The sequence below is a fragment of the Molossus molossus genome, unplaced genomic scaffold (genome assembly GCF_014108415.1).
Source record: "Molossus molossus isolate mMolMol1 unplaced genomic scaffold, mMolMol1.p scaffold_m16_p_15, whole genome shotgun sequence".
Lineage (NCBI taxonomy): Eukaryota > Metazoa > Chordata > Mammalia > Chiroptera > Molossidae > Molossus > Molossus molossus.
In genome coordinates, this window is record NW_023425350.1 from 46,034,848 (window position 1) to 46,052,866 (window position 18,019).

The 18,019-nt window shown below is 37.2% G+C and overlaps 1 protein-coding gene and 1 non-coding gene across 5 annotated transcripts in view; one reads left to right on the top strand and one right to left on the bottom strand.

The window, feature by feature from the left end:
- Positions 1 to 18,019, top strand: part of UGP2 (UDP-glucose pyrophosphorylase 2) — a 62,645-nt gene that overhangs the window by 21,899 nt on the left and 22,727 nt on the right. The window lies entirely within an intron of this gene.
- LOC118631345 lies at positions 12,983 to 13,088 on the bottom strand. Its single transcript, XR_004959815.1, has one exon. It is a non-coding gene; the product is annotated as a U6 spliceosomal RNA (small nuclear RNA).

Genomic DNA, 18,019 nt, shown 5'->3' on the forward strand with positions numbered 1-18,019 from the left:
TAGGCCAATATTCCTAATGAACATAGATGTAAAAATTCTTAATAAAATAAATGGGGGAAAAAAAACTCCTCGGGTGAGGATAAAAAAAATAACAATAATAAAAATTCTTTTTTTTTTTTTTTTATCCTCACCCGAGGACATTTTTGCATTTTTTGTTCAGACAGAGTGGGAGGGAGAGAGAGGAAGAGAGAGAGAGAGAAACATCGACGTGAAAGCGACACATCGAGTGGCTGCCACCCACACGACCCAACCAGGGCCGGGGACAAACTGCAACCGAGATACATGCCCTTAGCGGGAACCGAACCCGGGTCTCTCTGTACCGCAGGCCGACGCTCTAACCGCTGAGCCAAACCGGCCAGGGCACAATAATAAAAATTCTTAATAAAATACTAGCAAACCTTATTTAACAATATATTAATAGGATTATACATCATAATCAGGTGGGATTTTTACTAGTGTGCAAGGGTGGTTTCACATCTGCAAAAAAATGTGATTCATCACATCAAAAAAACCAAGGACAAAAATGATATGATTATCTCAGTAGATACAGAAAACCATTTGACAAACTTCAACATTCATTTATGATAAAAACTCTCAACAAAGTGGATATAGAGGAATTTAACCTCAACATGATAAAGGTTGTCTGTATATGACTAGCCTACAACTAACATCACACCCGATGGTGAAAAGGTGAAAGCTTTTCCTCTGAGATAGGATCAAGAAAAGGATGCCCACTCTCATGACTATTATTTAATGTGGTATTGAAAGTCCTAGCCACAACGATCAGTCAAGATAAAGGAATAAAAGGCAACCAAATTGAAAAGGAAGAAGTTAAACTGCCATTATTTATAGATGACATGATACATATAGAAAACCTTAAAGAATCCACCAAAAATCTAATATAATTAAGTAAGTAGCAGAAATTAATATACACTGATAATGATCAGAAGGAGAAATAAAGAAAATCCCATTTATAAATTGCATCAAAAGGAATAAAATACTTAGGAAAAACTTAACCAATGAGGTGAAAGACCTGTACTCTGAAAACATTAAGACACTGAAGAAAGAAATTGTAAAGGACACAAAGAATATATTGTGTTCATAAAATGAAAGGATTAATATTGTTAAAATGACCACACTACTCAAAGTAATCTACAGTTTCCCTATCAAAATACCAATGACATTTTTCTCAGATCTAGAACAAATAATCCTAACATTTATATGGAATCCCAAAAAGCACAAATAGCCAAAGGAATATTGAGAAAGAAGAACGAAGTTTGAGGTGGCACCCTCACTGATTTCAGCCTATCCTATAAAGCTGTAATAATCAAACTATGGTACTGGCACAAAAAGAGACACACAGATCAACAGAATAGAATAAAGAGCCCAGAAATTAATCCTTTGATATGGTCAATTAATCTACGCCAGAGGAGGCAAGAATATACAATATAGAAATGACAGTGTCTTTAAGTGGTATTGGGAAAATTGGACAGATACATGCAAAGAAATGAAACTGGATCACTCTCCTACATCATAGATAAAAATAAACTCAACATGAATTAAAGACTTAGATGTAAGGCCTGAAATGATGAAATTCCTTAGAAGAAAACATAGATAATAAAGTATTTTACATCAGTCTGAGTAATATCTCTTTGGAGAATATGTTTGCAAATGATATATCTGATAAGGGGTTGATATTCAGAAAATGTAAGGAACTCATACAACTCAGTAATAAAAAAAATCTGATCAAACAGTGGGTAGAGGACATGAAGAAACATTTCTCCAAAGAAGACATACAGGTGGCCAACAAACATGAAAAAATGCTCAGTATCACTAACCATCAGGGAACTGCAAATTAAAACCACAATGAGATACCACCTTACTCCAGTCAGAATGGCTATTATCAAAAAAGTCAACAAATAATATGTTGGTGAGGACGTGGAGAAAAGGGAACTCTTGTGTACTGTTGGCGGGACTGCAAATTGGTTCAACCACTATGGAAAACAGTATGGAGATTCCTCAAAGAAACTAAAATTGACCATACAACCCATCAATTTTACTTCTGGGCATTTATCTGAAGAAAACAAAAACATTAATTTGAATAGATGCACCACTGTAATCATTGCAGCATTATTTATTATAGCCAAGGTACGGAAGCAACCTAGGTGTTCATCAGTAGATGAATTGATAAAGAAGATATGGTATATATACAGTGGAACATTGCACAACAATAAAAAGAATAAAATCTTGTAATTTGAGACAACATGGATGGTCCTAGAGGGTATTATGCTAAGAGAAATAACTCAAGCAGAGAAAGACAAATACTATATGATTCCACTTATATGTGGAGTCTAAAACAAGCCAACAAAAAGGAACAGATTCATATAAACAGATCAAACAGATGGTTGCCAAAGGGGAGAGGGATGGATGAATGGGTGAAATATAGTTTATAATATTGTGATAAGTTGTCATTGTGATAAATGATTACTAGAATTAGTAAGGTATATAAATGTTGAATCACTGTATTGTACACCTGAAACTAATGTGTATAGTATACCAACTATATGTAAATAAAAAAATAATAAGTGACTGTCTAAGGAATAGGTTTTATTAACATCATGATATTCTTCCCTTTCCTGTCAGCAGTTTTGACCTCTGCTGCTTGCAGCACTTTTCACTGCAGGTAGAAAAGACTTGATTGAATGGAATTATTGTATGTAGATAATTTATCTTTTCTGAGTCTGTAATCTTAGATAATCTAATACTGATTTTAAAATAGCTATTTAGAGCAGGAGTTTTTAGCAAATTATTACTTAAAGGCTACTCCACTGCTGTGTTTGTAAAGTTTTATTAGAACATAACTACGAATTCATTTATGTATCATCTTAGTGGCTTAAGCTAATATAGTCCCTCAGATTTTTTCCTAATGAGAAAATCTTAAACATAATTCCTATTTAGTAGTACTTGTATCCTCTTCTGTGAAAAAATGTATTTCAGTTCTTAAACTATTTAAAATTATAAACTACAGGCCTGTTTGGCTCAGTAATTAGAGTGTCGGCCTGAGGTCCAGAGAGACCTGGGTTCAGTTCCCGCTAAGGGCATGGTCCTCGGTAGCAGTTTGTTCCTGGCCCTGGTTGAGGTTGTGCGGGTGGCAACCGCTTGATGTGTCCCTTTCACATGTGTGTGTGTGTGTGTCTCTCTCTCCCTCCCACTCTATCTGAACCAAAAAAAAAGAGGAATAAAACAAAATAAAATTATAAATTACATGCTCTTTATATAACAAAAAATTAACAAGCTAAAATTAAAATTCCACCTAAGCATTCACCTTGAGGAGTCTCTCATTTTTTATGTTGAAGTTAGAATTCCTCTTGTCTGTAATGCTTGAAAATTATACTGCTTTTTTTTTTTTCTTTAATTTTTTAAATTTAGGGTCTACTGTTTTTAGTCTTTTATTTTCTTTTTTTATTTTTATTTTTTATCCTCACTCGAGGACATTTTTCCATTTTTTGTTCAGGTAGAGTGGGAGGGAGAGAGAGGAACAGAGAGAGAGAGAGAGAAACATCGATGTGAAAGGAACACATCGAGTGGCTGCCACCCACACAACCGACCAGGGCCGGGGACAAACTGCAACCGAGGTACATGCCCTTAGCGGGAACCGAACCCGGGTCTCTCAGGACCGCAGGCCGACGCTCTAACCGCTGAGCCAAACCGGCCAGGGCATAGTCTTTTATTTTCTTGGCCATAGTGAATGTATTGTGATTTCTTTTTCTGCCTTTATGTGATAGACCTAATAATATTTTCTCCTGAAAAAGTAATAAGTGAATTCTTCTGAATAAGTATATAGTTTAAAACAAGAACTAATTATAAATTTAGTTAAACTTTAAAAAGTTTTTGAATAGACCTAAAATTATAATAAAAAATTCTGTCATATGTATTTCCTCCCCTTAAATACTTAAGTAAATTTGCATAGAAATTTATTCCTTATTGAAATAAACTCACTTTTCTAATTAATGATGGACCTTGGTGTAGAGGTGTGGTTTTCTTCTTAAAATTTTTTTTCTTTATTGATTTTAGAGAGAGGAAGGGAGAAGGAGAGAGAGTAACATCAATGAAAGACAACACCGATTGGCCGTCTCCTCCATACCCCTCACTGGGGATCAGGCCACAACCTGGGATTCAAACCAGCGACCTCCTGGTGCAAAGGTTGACGCTCAACCACTGAACCATGCCAGCTTAGCTCTTCTTAATTCTTGCTTGTGGACTTGGGAATTTTTTGTTTTCTCCTATGCACACTTAACCTTTTGATGACAGAGCCTACCTTGAAGGAAGGCATGCAGATTTGTTACTTTCAGTATATTTTAAAATTCAAGATTCTGCTTTGCCAGTGAAGAAGTCTGCCTTCATGTATATTTTGAGAGAAGATTATGATATATAGTATGGTTTCTTGAAGTGGAGATTGGAGAGTGGAGAAGGAAGGGAGTAGAGGGATCAGAACCATGTTAGGGATTTTTCCAATTCAGTATTGCTGTCCCCAACAAGGTTCTGACAGATTATTTCAGGAGGCTGTGTTGCTGTAGTGAACTATAGCTACTGATAGGAATGCAGAATTGATATAGAAAAAAAACAACAGAAATAGGAAATAGAAATCTGAGTGTAATATGATTTTGTGAAGCCTTTTTTCTTTTGTTTATAAAAGTGTAAATCTTTATTAAAAATATGTCTTTATTTTAAAGCCTAGGTTTTGAGTTTATAATCCCATATAACCTTAATGTTGATGGTTTTGGAATGTAGAAGCAAAATATAAGTTTACTTTTTTAACTATGCCATGAAACTTTGTGAGGGCACAAATGTGTTTTTCTACTCTGTATGTTGACAGCTTTTGCAAACAGTTCTGAGAATGCAAAGCATTGGCTAATGTTCCTTCACTTTGCTTCCCCTACACTTCTCCAGCTCCTCCCACCCCCACCCACACCCCCACCCGCAAAACAAGTTGTATTGTGGGAAAATAGCCATTTAGAGTGACATTTCTCATGTCAGCCTTGCATCAACGGTATGCACATAAACATTGTCATAACAGAGGATCTGTATTTTTGTATAGAGTTGGCCACCTGTTTTGTGAATAAAGTTTTATTGGAACACAACCACACTCATTTGTTCACAGAGTGTCTATAGCTGTTACAATCCTGTAATGCTACCATGGCAGAGTTGAATATTTGTGATCGAGACCACATGGCCTACTAAACCTAAACTATTTTCTTTCTGGCCTTTTATGGAAGATGTTTGCTGACCTCATTATAGTGTGTTTCTTTTCAGAAGATCTTTAGTCTTTATTTCCTGGGTTCCCCCCACAAAAAAAACTTACTTTTTTCAATTTATTTTATTTTATTATTTTTATTTATCTATTTTTATTAATTTATTTTTATAACAGATGTTTCTCCTTTTTTTCCCCATTGACACCTTCCTCCACATCCCTCCCACCCTGTCCCCGGTTTTGTTGTCTGTGTCCACTGGTTATGCGTACATGCATATAAATTCTGTGGTTTATCTCTTTCCTCCTCCTCAACCCTCTCTTCTGAGGGTTGTCAGTCTGTACCCTACTTCCATGTCTCTGGGTCTGCCCTATTCCTCAGACTGTTATGTTCATTATATTCCACAAATAAGTGAGGTCATGTGATATTTGTCTTTCTCTGCTTGGCTTGTTTGGCTTAGGATAATACTTTCCAGGTCCCTCCATGTTGTCTCAAAAGATAAGAGATCTTTTTTTCTTACAGCGGCATAATACTCCGTTGTGTATATGTACCACAGCTTTTTTTATCCATTCGTCTACTGATGGACATTTGGACTGTTTCCAGATCTTAGCTATTGTAAATGATGCTGCTATGAAAATGGGGGTACATATATTCTTTCTGATTGGTGTTTCAGTCTTCTTAGGGTATATTCCTAGAAGTGGGATCACTGGGTCAAATGGCAGTTCAATTTTTAATTTTTTGAGGTAACACCATAGTGTTTTCCATAGTGGCTGCACTAGTCTGCATTCCCACCAGCAGTGTACTAGAGTCCCCTTTTCTCCACACTCTCGCCAACACTTGTTGTTTGATGATTTGTTGACGGCGGCCATTCTAACAGGTGTGTGAGGTCATACCTCATGGTTGTTTTAATTTGCATCTCTCTGATTATTAGTGATGTTGAGCATTTTCATATGTCTCTTAGCCATTTGTATGTCCTGTTTAGAGAGGTGTCTATTTTGCTCCTCTGCCCATTTCTAAATTGGGTTCTTTGTCTTCCTTTTGTTGAGTTGTATGAGTACTGTATATATTTTGGAAATTAACCCCTTATCTGATGTATCATTGGCAGTTATGCTCTCCCATACAGTGGCTTGCCTTTCCATTCTGATGGTTGTTTCTTTTGCTGTGCAGAAGCTTTTTAGTTTGATGTAGTCCCATGTGCTCCTTTTCTCCTTTGTTTCTGTTACCTTAGGTGATGTATCAGTGAAAATTCTGCTGTGTATGATGTCCGAAATTTTGTTGTCTACATTCTCTTCTAGGAATTTTTTGGATTCACAGGTCACATTTAAGTCTTTTATCCATTTTGAGTTTATTCTTGTGTATGGTGTAAGTTGGTGGTCTAGTTTCATTTTTTTGCATGTAGCTGTCCAATTTCCCAACATTATTTACTAAAGAGGCTGTCTTTGCTCCATTGTATGCTCTTGCCTCCTTTGTCAAATATTAATTGAGCATAATGTCTTGGGTCCATTTCTGGGTTCTCTGTTCTGTTCCACTGGTCTACATGCCTGTTCTTATGCCAGTAGCAGGCTGTTTTGATTACAGTAGCTTTGTAGTATAACCTGATATCCAGTATAGTGATCCCACCTACTTTGTCCTTCTTTTTCAAGATTGCTGTGGCTATTCGGGGCCTTTTTTGGTTCCATATGAACTTTTAAAGTATTTGTTCTAGTTCTGTGAAATATGTCATTGGTATTTTGATGGAGATTGCATTGAATCTATAGATTGTTTTGGGTAATATGGACATTTTAATGATGTTAATTCTTCCAATCCATGAACAAGGTATGTGCTTCCACTTTTTTATATCTTCCTCTATTTCTTTTTCTAATGTCCCATCGTTTTCTGCAAATAAGTCTTTTACTTCTTTGGTTACGTTTTTTCCTAGGTATCTTAATTTTTTTGCTGCAGCGATAAATGGGATTATTTTTTATTTTCTCTTTCTGTGGCTTCATCATTGGTGTATAAGAATGCTGTGGATTTCCTGACATTAATTTTGTATCCTGCTACTTTGCCAAATTCATTTATTAAGTCTGGTAGATTTTTGATGGAGTCTTTAGCGTTTTCTATGTATAGTATCATGTCATCTGCGAATAATGACAGTTTCACTTCCTCCTTTCCAATTTGGATCCCTTTTATTTTTTTCTTCATGTCTGATTGCTGTGGCTAAGACTTCCAGTACTGTGTTAAATAAGAGTGGTGAAAGTGGGCATCCCAGTCTTGTTCCTGTTCTTAAGGGAAATGCTTTTAATTTTTGCCCATTGAGTATGATGTTAGCTATAGGTCTTCTATATATGGCCTTTATTATGTCAAGATATGATCCCTCTATTCCCACATTGCTGAGCTTTTTTATCAGAAATGGATGTTGGATTTTGTCAAAGGCTTTTTCAGCATCTATTGATATGATCATGTCGTTTTTATTCTTCATTTTATTTATGTGGTGTATCACATTTATTGATTTGCAAATATTGTACTAGCCTTGCATCCCTGGGATGAATCCCACTTGGTCATGGTGAATAATTTTTTTTTGATGTATTGCTGGATTTGATTTGCTAGTATTTTGTTCAGGATTTTGGCATCTATGTTCATCAGGGATATTGGCCTGTAGTTTTCTTTCTTTGTAGTGTCTTTTTCTGATTTTGGAATTAGAATTATGCTGGCCTCATAAAACGAGTTTCGAAGTCTTCCTTCTTCTTGAATATTTTGAAATAGTTTGAGGAGAATGGGTATTAGTTCTTCTTTGAATGTTTAGTAAAACTCCCCCATGAAGCTATCTGGGCCTGGAATTTTGTTTGCTGGGAGAGTCTTGATTACGTATTCAATTTTCTTAGTTGTTATTGGTCTGTTCAAGTTTTCTGTCTCTTCCCGGTCCAGTTTTGGGAGACTATGTGTTTCTAGAAATTTGTCCATTTTGCTTGGATTGTCGAATTTGTTGCCATATAATTGTTCATAGTAGTTGTTAACTCTCTTTTATATTTCTGTGGTGTCAGTTGTTACTTCTCCTCTTTCATTTCTGATTTTGTGTATTTGGGTTCTCTCTCTTTGTTTCTTGGTGGGTCAAGCTAAGGGTCCATCAATTTTGTTTATCTTTTGGAAAAACCAGTTCTTTGTTTTATTGTTCCTTTGAATTATTTTTTTGGTCTCTATGTCATTTATTTCCACTCTGATCTCTACTATTTCCTTCCTTATACTTGCTCTGGGATTTTCTTTTTGTTTGCTTTCTAGTTCTTTAAGTTGTGAGGTTAGAGAGTCTATGAGAAAGTTTTCTTGTTTCTTGAGGTAGGCCTGTAGTGCTATGAACTTTCCTCTCAGAACTAATTTTGCTGCGTCCCATAGATTTTGTATTGTTGTGTGTTCATTTTCATTGGTTTCCAGGAAGTTTTTAATTTCTTCCTCAATCTCCTTGGTAACCCATTCATTGTTTAATAACATGCTATTTAGCTTCCATGTGTTCAAATGTCTTTGCATGTTCTTATTGCAGTTGTTTTTTAGTTTCATGCCATTGTGATCTGAGAAGATGGTTAATATGATTTCAGTGTTCTTGAACTTGTAGAGACTTAGTTTGTGTCCTAACATGTGGTCTGTCTTTGAGAATGTTCCATGTGCACTTGAGAAGAATGTAGTTTTGGGGTGTAATTCTCTGTAGATATCTATTAAATCCATGTGATCTAGTGCTTCATTTAGAGTCTCTGTTTCCTTGCAAATTTTTTGTCTAGAGGATCTATCCAGTGATGTCAGCAGGGTATTGAAGTCCCCTGCTATGATTGTATTGCTGTCGATGTGTGCTTTGAAGTCCTCCAGAAGATTTTTAATATATGTTGGTGCTTCTATATTGGGTGCATATATGTATGTTTACCAAGGTTATATCTTCCTGTTGGATAGATCCTTTCAATATTATGTAGTGGCCTTCTTTGTCTCTAGTTATGGCCTTCATTTTGAAATCTATTTTATCTGATATGAGTATTGCTATTCCAGCTTTTTTATCCTTTTGGTTTGCTTGGAAGATTTTTTCTATCCTTTCACTTTCAATCTACATGAGTCTTTGTTGTGAGGTGGGTCTCTTGTAAACCACATATATATGAATCTTGTTTTCTTATCCAATCAGCTACTCTGTGTCTTTTTATTGGAGCATTCAATCTATTTACATTTAAGGTGATTATTGATATGTACTTATTTATTGTCATTTTTGTTTAGTGTGGTTATATTTCTCTTCATATTTCTTCTACTAATTACTGCAGTCCTTTTAACATTTCTTGCATTGCTGTTTTGGTGCTAATGTATTTCCTTAGCCTTTTTTTTGGTCTGGGAAGTTCTTCATTTGACCTTCTATTTTGAATGATAGCCTTGCTGGGTAGAGTAGTCTTGGATGCAGATATTTGTTTTTTATGACCTTGATTGTTTCATGCCATTTCCTTCTGGCCTGTAGTGTTTCTGTTGAGACGTCTGCTGGTAGCCTTATGAGGGTTTCTTTGTAGGTAACCTGTTACTTATCTCTTGCTGCCTTTAGGATTCTCTTTTTGTCTTTAATTTTTGGTATTTTAATTACTATGTGTCTTGATGTGGGCCTGTTTGGGTTTTTCTTACTTGGGGCTCTCTGTGCTTTTTGAACTTGAATGCCTTCTTTCTTCACCAAGTTAGGGAAGTGTTCTGTCACTATTTCTTCAAATATATTCTCTAACCCTTGCTCATTTTCTTCTTCTTCTTCGGGACTCCTATGATGCAAATATTATTACGTTTCCAGTTGTCTCACAGTTCTCTTAAGCTGTCTTCCTGTTCTTTAACTGTTTTTTTCTTTGGTTTTCTGATTTGGTTTATTTTTTTCTACCCTGTCTTCTAATTCACTGATCCAGTCCTCAGGTTCCTCTCCTCTGCTGTATAGTCCTTCCAATGTGTTCTTTATTTCTGCCATGTCATTCTTCATTTCTTCTCGGTGGTTTTCATTTTCCAATTGGTTAATTTTCAATGTGTCTATGTCTTTACTCATGGTGTTGATGTCTTTACTCATGCTGTTGAGCTTCTTCAAGATCATGGCTCTGAATTGTAGCACTGTTAACTTGCTTAACTGCATTTCATTTATCTCATCTTCGGTAGAGGTCTCTTGTTCTTTCATTTGGCATTTGTTTTTTTTTTTGTTTCACCATTTTGGCTATCTCAGTGGGTTTTGGAGCCTGGCAAATTTTCCCTGTGGATGTTGGTGTTGTGCTTTTTTTGGCTCCCTCTACTGGCAGTGGATGAGTGTGGGAGGACCCACATTAAACACCTCTGTCAAGTCTTACTTTCCTGGGTAGAGTTGCAAGCCTAGGAATGGTTCACTTATCTTCTGATTTTTTGCCTGGAGGCTATTCGTCAAGAGCCTTAGGTTCTCAGTTGAATGAAAAACTCCCTCAGGTGTTCAGCGTAAGGGGATTTCCTGAGGGTGGGATAGATGCTGGTTGTTAATGAGCCTCAATTTGCAATTTAATGGCCCACCTGGGTGGGTTTGAATCTCTGAGGGTGGGGCTGCAGCCTCTCCCCAGAGCCCTGGGAAGGAGTAAGATGGCCACCGTCCTCCTGCATGGCCGCAACTCAGCTAAAGCTCTGAGCACCCTCCAAATCCCGAGTGTCCCCACACAGTTCCAGTCCAGTCTCCCCTCCCTCTGCTGGAGCCCAAAGTGAGTGTCTGTGGCTATTTTAGCACTCTCTCCCGGCTCTGCTCTGTGGAGCGGGCTTGGAAGTTTAACCCTGTGGGCGCTGCTCACAGCTAAGACTGCTGCTGTCTGTGGGCTTTCAGCCCCCCCTCTTGCACCTCTGCAATCCTCCAGGATTGATTCAGTGTCCCTCATTATATGGTCCTCTCAAGCTGCTTTTCTGTTGCTTTTTCCCAGCGATTTGTCTTTATTTTAGTTGTAATTCCAGTTTGGTCCTGGCGATGGTCTGTGTAGCTTCCATTCACTCTGACGCCATTTTGGAATCCCTACTTTTTTCAATTTAGATGATTGCTTTTTTGATAAAAATTTTGGTTTCATAAATACCTAGAGATGGGTGTTGTAATTTTATCTTGTCAAGTTTTACTGTTGTGTACTGTGTTGTCGGTGAGCACATGCATGTTTTTGAAAAGCCCATTGAGTCCATATTTTAATGAATAATGACTAAGAAGAACTCAATTTGTGGAGTTATATATGCATGGTACTCTGCCACAATTTTGTGAATGTTCATTATCTGAATGTTATAATCAGGTTATCTTGATTATTTAACTATATAATAAAAAGATAGTTTTTTTTTTTTTAAAATTATGATCAATTAAAAAAGATCAATTTTGTTTTTAATTTATTTATTCTCGTCCAAGGACATTTTTGAATTTATCTTCAGATAGAGCCTGAGGGAGAGAGGAAGAGAGAGAGAGAAACATCTACGTGAGAGAGACACATCTAGTGGTTGCCACCCGCACAACCCCAACCGGGGCCAGGGACAAACTGCAACTGAGGTATGTGCCGTTAGCGGGAACCAAACCCGGGCCTCTCTGGTCCATGGGCCAATGCTCTAACCGCTGAGCCAAACCAGCCAGGGCAAGATCAATATTTTTAAAAAAATATTAAGATCTTCCTTAGACAAGAGTAAGGAAGTCCTAGTCAGCATGTACAGCTTCACATGACAACTTCATTGTTTCCTAGAGAGGCTGTGAGAGTGTCTTGTTCTAGGATAAGCTCAGTGTCTGAGTGTACCTGTTGGGGAGGGGGAAGGATTGAAAATAGATAAAAGAAGTGAGGAGGATATTCTCTCTCTCTCCTATTTTTTTCATGTGGTAGGCAAACAATAATTTTTGGTGGCCTTGCTTTGGCAACGTTAAAAAAGCAAAAAAAAAAACAAAAAAAAGTGAGGAGGTGCAGAGCCTGCTCAAGAAGGTACCAAGGCTAACAGGTTCTTTTAAGCCCCAGCTGAAAACCTGTTACCACCTGGCTGATTGTGATCTCTGTTGTTAGTACAATACATTCTCATTTATGTGAAAAATGTTCTTGATAGAAGGCCTTTTTATTTAATAAGGAACACAAGTTGCCCCCAGTTGACTTATGATTGTCATTGTTCCTGTTTTAAAGTCCTCAAAATGGTAGAGGAGTTATATTGGTCAACTCTTTTTTCTTTGATTGAGGCAGAAAATTGGCATACAGAATATCAAACCAATATGGTGTTTAGCTTCAACAGATTTTTTTTTTTATTCATAAAATAACTGAGAGCTTTTTGTCCTCTTAGTATATCAGTACAAAAACATTGAAATGTGTATATTTAAATGACAAGACATTCTGAGAAAGTTACAGTGTACATGTGCAGAGTAAAAATACATAGGTTTTCTTTTTTTGAAGATGAATCATAGTATATTGTGCAGCTAATGTTTGCACGTCTTTTTGAAAGGCTTACTGGAGACAGTTTGGCCAAGGATCTGACATGATGTAACACAGGATGGTTTGCTCTGAGCATGGTGAAGACTTCACCATGCTAAATGGTAAAGCCATTAGAGACTTGTTGTGTCTGTGTGTGTTTGTGTGTAAAGATAAAATGAGGTCCTGAATGTAAACACTTTCTATAAAAGGAAGTAGTGGCATTTAAGGAAATGGCCCTGAGGATATCGCTGGATACAAGAGTCTTATCTTTTTCTTCACATAAAGTTTTAAAATGATAGTGTATAGACTGGCAAATCTAATTCCCTACTTTTCTTCTTCTTTTTTTTTTAAAATATGGAACGCTTCATGAATTTACATGTCATCCTTGCGCAGGGGCCATGCTAATCTTCTCTGTATTGTTCCAATTTTATATATGTGTTGCCAAAGCAAGCACTAATTCCCTACATTTTGATTCCACATTCAATTGTACAGTCTTTCATTTTCCCCAGGACTACCTTTCTTCAAACAGGCCTTTATATACAGGAGCTTTATTTCAGGAAGGGTACATGTCTAAGGAGGCTGACCACATGTCTGGGATTCTTTATTCCATCCTGGTTACTTATTTATTATTTTATTTTATAAATAGTTATGGTCAATACATGGCTTTTTTTAATGTTAGCTCCATAACTGACTTCGAGAGACCCAGGTAATGTTGGACCAAGGTCTCTAACCATTGCCCTTGGAGGGGACAGTCCAGTCCCACAGAATTGAGCTCCTTGGGAAAATTGTAGTATGGGTGTTGGTGTACTACTCTTTGAACATATCACCATTCCCTGCTCCCTATCCCTTATCCTACAGAGAGTCTTTTTGGACCTTGGCTCATGTTGTAATACAGATTGTTAGTATTACACTCTCCAAGTGTACCTTTCATGTAGGTATTTTGTGTCTTATAATTGGATGAGAAAAATATGTTTGTGAGGTTCTCCTATTCTACATCTTCATCTGTGGTACAACTGTTAGGAATTTGCATTATCTTTACTTAATATAGGATAGCCATGAGCCTCTAAGATTGATTCTGAGAGAATTTTTATATAAAACAAGATGGGTGGCCTATGCCTACCTTTTATTTAATTGTAATTCTTTTTGCCCTGTAATTCCTTGGGGATATTTTACTAAATCCTTTCCTTTTTTAGATCTCATGTGGACAGCTGACTCTCTGCTTCTTCCATTGTATAGCCAAGATGAGACTGGAATGTTTACACCAGGCATTTCAGCCTGGGAAGTCTCTGCAGGGATTATAGGTCCTTTATAGATTTCTTGAAATTATAAGTAAAATTGTGTATAAATGTACATATTTTTTAGAGCAGACTCCCTGGCTTTCATCAGATTCTCAAAGGGGCTCATAACTTATAAAGGTTAAGAACTACTGTCTTTGAATCTAATTGAGGAAATATTGATAGGATGCCTCATATCTGCAAGGCACTAGCTGGATGCTGGGGCTACAAAAATCAGTCTTGGTCCCTCTTCAGCATTTTGGCCTCAATGGATTCAGAAACAGCTAACTGTAGAACAGCACGGCAAGCAGTACATGGGGTACTGTGGAAGCATCTCACTGGCACAGGGCTCAGGAAAGACTTCCTGGTGTTAAGGTAGACTCCTGGGGTTATCCTTGAGGCAAGACTTCTCTAAGGACGGGAAGCAAATCAAAGAGAAAAAAAGCTTCAAGAATAGTAGGGGTCTAAATGTAATAGGCTTATAGCATGTAGCTTGTTCTCTAGTTGTGGAGCATATGGTGGATGTGTCTGCTTCTCCAAGTCTAGAGCCAGAAGAAAAGCCCTGAGAGAGCCAGATACTGAGTCTCTTTGCCTGCCATTGCCACTCCTATTCACTGACTGAGGCTACACTGGAGAGATGTCAGAAACTACAGCTCCCATTTAAGAGAGACACTAATGATGGAAGATTGGAACAGAATATAAAAACCATGCTTCATTATATTTCTCAAACAGTTTGTTTAGATTTTCAGTATTGTGAAACATCAACCCAAATATTTTTAAAGTGCTTATTCTTGTTTGTGTTTTTTACATTGTGATAAATAAACCTTGTAAGGCTAATCAGCATTTTAACTGTTAATAGCTTTTATTTTATTTTTTTAATGTCTGGTTTATTGAGGTATAATTTACATAGTATATTAAAATTTAACCTTTTCAGTGTACAGTTTTTTAAGTTCTAGCAAATACATACAGTCGTTTAACTACCATCACAATCAAGATACATAACTTTTCATCATCCTAACAGTTCCCTGTGCAGTTTTAACTTATGCTTCTTAAACCCTTACAAGGCTTTGGTTCCCACTTCCGTCTTCTCTTAAACATACAAGCTAAGCAAATATATACCTTTCTGAAATACTGCCTTTTCTTTCATTCAGATTTCTCAAAAGGAAAAAGCCCAGCCTCCATTCTCAGTTTTATGTCACCTGGCCTTCCCCTTATTCTTTGTCCACCCCGTCACTCCTGCCCCCGACACCTGCCCTTTAACTTCCATAAACTCTTTTTTATAGCCTCTGGTGTTTCCCCCCTCTGCTACCTTCATTTTTCTAAAGCTGCCTTAACAATGTGAATTATATAATTAAGCTAACAATGTACTTTACAATACTTTAGTCATTGGCTATTTAGTACTGCAGAGTTTAAAACTAGTTTATAGCATAAATAGGATGATGTTAGAGGCTTCCGTTTTTTAAAAAAGGAATTTAGGAGTATCAGTTATTTTGAAGTATCTTATATTCACAGTTAGACTAACAGGAGGTTGGCTTGTAGGAGAGACACAAGATGTGACAGTCCTAGTTACATAAGCAGGTTAACTTTTGGACCCTCCTCTCTCTTCTATTTGAACTCTTTTCCAGTTCCCTGGGTCATTTACCTTTGTCCTTTCTAATCCAGTTTAGCTGATAAGGATATGATCCAAATACCTCACATGATTGACTAATTTTATGAGTTAGCTGACTTCTATAAAAGGGTGATGAATATTTACCTTTTGTATTGTTTGAATTTATTTTTTTTACTATCTGTATATACTTGTTTTGCCTTTTGCAGTTAAAAAAAATATCCAAAGGTCTTTGCACTTCCTAGAATTTCAATAAAGAATTCTAGAGCACAGTAATCTTTAGGGAGCACTTAGCACCTTCTCTTTATAGGTACCTTCTACTTTGTAGGATCATTAGCCATCTGTAACCACCCTGCTTTTTTGTTTCTTGTTTTTGTCATTTGGGTTTTCTGCCAATTCTTTTTATTTTTTTTTATTTTTTTTCTTTATTTATTTTAGAAAGAGAAGAAGTTGCTGCGATTTTTTTTTTTTTTTTTTTTTATCCTCACTGGAGGAAATTTTTCCATTTTGTATTCAGATAGAGTGGGAGGGAGAGAGAGAGAGAGAGAAACATCTACGTGAAAGGGACACATCAAGTGGTTGCCACCCACACGACCCAACCAGGGCCGGGGACAAACTGCAACCGAGGTACGTGCCCTTAGCAGGAACCGAACCCTGGTCTCTCTGGACCACAGGCCGACGCGCTAACTGCTCAGCCAAACTGGCCAGGGCGAAGTTGCTGCAATTTTTAAAGGAAGGCAGTGGGTTTGGGACCTCAAGAGGCAAAAATATCAAGAGTAAGACACAAAATACTATAAGAATGGAATAAGTGACAAGCAACTTGTAATACGTATTTTAATTAATTTTTTTTTATGAGATAGAGTGGGAGGGAAAGAGGGAGGAAGAGAGAGAGAGAGAAACATCGATGTGAGAGAGACACATCGAGTGACTGCCACCCACACGACCCCAACCAAGGCCGGGGACAAACTGCAACCAAGGTACGTGCCCTTAGCGGAAACCGAACCCGGGACTCTCTGGTCTAAGGGCCGACGCTCTAACCGCTGAGCCAAACCAGCCAGGGCTGTATTTTAACTTTAGAATAGTTTGATTTATAGAAAAGTTGCAAAGATACAGCATTTTTAACCAGAAACATTATATAGCTTATCCAAGCTGATTTTGTTACCTTTCTCTCTCTCTCTCCCCCTCTTTTTTTTTTGTTAATCTTCACCCCAGGATATTTTTCCATTGATTTTTAGATAGAATAGAAGGAGGAGGGTGGGAGGGAGAGAGAGGGAGACAGAGACAGTGAGACATTGATGTGAGAAAGATACATCTGTTGGTTGCCTCCTGAATGACCCTGACCAGGAATTGAGCATGAGACCCCTCCCGATGCTCTAACTGCTGAGCCAAACCGGTCAGGGCTATATCCCCCTTTTAAAGTTCCTACTGTGTTGATAGAAGCACAAAATAAGTAATGAAAATGCTGACAGAATTTTTCTTCCAAACTCAAAACGGAAAATAAATAAAAGCTGAGAAGAAACATGGGAATGCCAGAAGGGTACCTGTGACTGGACTAAATATGGAAAAAGGTGTAAATAAGCCATTAAAAAAAGATTTCTGTTTATAGACGGGCTTGTTTAAAACAAGTGTCTTTAAGTCTTAAAGCCCTCAGGAGATTGGAAAGTTTTCTATTTCAAAAGAGCATGAAACAAACACCATTCCAAAAGTTTTTATTTATTTATTTATTTATTTATTTATTTATTTATTTATTTATTTATTTTTATTGATTTTAGAGAGAGAGGAAGGCAGAGGGAGAGGGAGACAGAAACATCAATGAGGGAGAACATCGATTAGCCACCTCCTGCATGCCCCTACTGGGGATCGGGCCCACAGCCTGGGCATGTGCCCTGATCGGGAATTGAACCAGTGACCTCTTGGTGCATGGGTCGATGCTCAACTGCTGAGCCACTCTGGCCAGGCAAACATTTTTTTTTAATGAAGCAAAGGTTTTTAAAGCATTTTTTATTTTTAAAAATTTGTAAAGACCTATGTTTGCAAAGCTCTACATCTCATTTTACAACCGAGGAAATGAAGTTCACAGTAACTTTAAGAGGAAGAGCCCTGATATGAACTAGGTAGTCAGGCTCCAAAGACCTGGTTCTTTAGTATCCTTTAGTAACAATAATGGCATGCTTCAAGAAGTACAGCCCTATCTTTATCTCTAGTGCAAAGCATGTGGAGTACCTTATGTGCTTATCAACAATAGTAATAATAGAAATAACAGCAAACACTCAGTACTAATGTTCCAAGCATTGTTCTCAGCTCTTCAGATGCATTTCCTTACATGATCTTCAAACAACTCTAGGAACTCACTATTATTCCTGCTTCACAATGAAAAACTCTCAGACTGAGAGGGATTGAGTTGTCCACACAATTTATTTAGCTAGTGAATAAATGGTAGAACCAGTATTTAGGTCCAGATCTGCCTGAGCCCAGACTCTTAACCACTATGGTATGTTATAGTCA